We start from the raw sequence: 2000 nt of genomic DNA, 5'->3' as shown, positions 1-2000 counted from the left end.
CCCTCACTCTCTTGTTCTCTCTCTCTCTCCCCGCCACTCTCTCACTCTCTCCCTCTCTCTCGCTCTCTCTCTGTCCCTCCCTCTCTCTTGCTCTTCCTCAGTTACAGTCCCTTCCTGTAACTGCCCCTTTTAATAAATCTCTTGGTTCCCGCCAGGTGTGGAGTCATTACTGGCGCCGAAATCCTTTCAACCATCCTTGTTTGTAGACAAAGTAGAAGGCCCGGAGAACTAAGTGGCATGCCGAAGGATGCAGAAGTGTTCTCTCTCTGGACCCTCAAGGAAGCTGCGCGGGCCATCTGGCGCCCACCCGAACAGGGACCTAAGCATGAGAGAACTCCTAATCCCAGGCAAAGAGATGCTCTGAGAGAGGTGCACCTAAAAATAAGGGAAGTCGGATGCAGAATCCTCCAATTCAGAGCCACTGCAGTAGCCGTCCATCGCCTGCATTTAGTGAGATTCCAACTCAAAAAAAAGAAAAAAAGAAAAAAATAAATAGAAAAGAAAAAAGGTACGGAAAGCACACAATAACAATGAGTGCTGGTCTACATGGCTTGTTCCAAAGACTACCTGAGTTATTGCCCCATCTGGTGTATAAACTGGCACCATTTTGGAGCTGTAGATTAACCACAGCCTTGAGGTAATCTTTAGTTGAAGGAGAATCTGTCACCAGGCTTGCTTCAAAAGTGGCCCCTGGAAATTCTTTTGAGTCAGAGTCTCACTGTCACCCAGGCTGCAGGTGGAGGCTGCTCTCATGATTGTTGTGATCATGCCACTGCACTCCAGCCTGGGCGTCAGAGTGAGATCCCTACTCAAAGAAAAAAAGAAAATGTACAGTTGGGATTTGATGGGGAGAGAAAGATAACAGGTTCCTAAGATATTTGCATGGAGATAAAAGTTGAAGTTACCTGATCAGATATCAGTTTTCCAAAAAAAACCTTGAAATACTGAGGATAGCCAGGGGCGGTGGCTCACGCCTGTAATCCCAGCAATTTGGGAGCTAGAGGTGAGGGGATTGACTGAGCTCACGAGTTTGAGACCAGCCTGAGTAACATGGTGAGACCTGTCTCTACAATAAATAAAAAAATCAGCCAGGCATGGTGGCACGTGCCTGTGGTTCCAGCTACCTTGGAAGGTCGAGGCTGTAGTGGCCATAAAGCGTGTCATTCCAGCCAGGGCGACGGTGTGAGACTCCTACTCAAAAGAAAATGTATTCAATTTCAGCGAAACAAAAGAAGACTTGAAAGGTAAAGAGTGCACAACATTGTGACAACGGGAACAAGAAATTTTAATTTCTTCACATCTTCTGACCGAGATGTTAAAAATGCACTTGTGGTAGACAACACCAGTTAAATTACAGAACCTTTTACTCTCGTTTTTGTTTTCTAGATACAAATCAAGACGCTGGCCAAGTCTTCTTCCTCGTGAAATAAGATATTTGAGGGGGAAAAAAATCCATCCAGTTTAATAACTGCGAACATTTGTAGAGTCCTTACTCTGTGTCCTGAGTTCATCTAAGCCCTTCACATTTGTAAACTCATGTAATCCTGACCTACATACGGCACTATCATTATCCCATTATCCTTATTTAGATAACGAAACTGAGGTCCAGGGAAGTCAAGTAGCTTGCTGCTTTTCCGTTCTGTCCTCGGGAAAGGGCTAGCCAAAGTTTCGTTTCCAAACTTTGTAAGAAACGGAGCCGCCAGCTTTCGTTCTGGGCGGGCTATCTGGAGGTTCGGCCACCCCCCAGTCTTCCGCTCTAACCCAGACACCCATGCCCGCTTCCGTCTTCTCCTTTCATCTCGCCCTACTTCCCTTCCTCGTCTCTCCGCTCCTCTGCGTCGCTGCAGTCTCCTCGCTCGCAGTCCAGCACCTCACACCACTTGGCTCAGCGAGGCCGCCATCCTAGGACTCGCTCGGGCGCCGTTTGCCGTCGCGCCTCCGTGACGTAACCGCGCGCCGCCGGCGTCGAGTCCGAGGGGGGCGGGGTCGCGGGGTGGGGG

Source organism: Carlito syrichta, unplaced genomic scaffold (assembly GCF_000164805.1).
Source record: "Carlito syrichta isolate Samal-C Ts95f unplaced genomic scaffold, Tarsius_syrichta-2.0.1 Scaffold305682, whole genome shotgun sequence".
In the NCBI taxonomy this organism is placed as follows: Eukaryota; Metazoa; Chordata; class Mammalia; order Primates; family Tarsiidae; genus Carlito; species Carlito syrichta.
Note: the sequence above shows the minus strand (reverse complement) of the source record.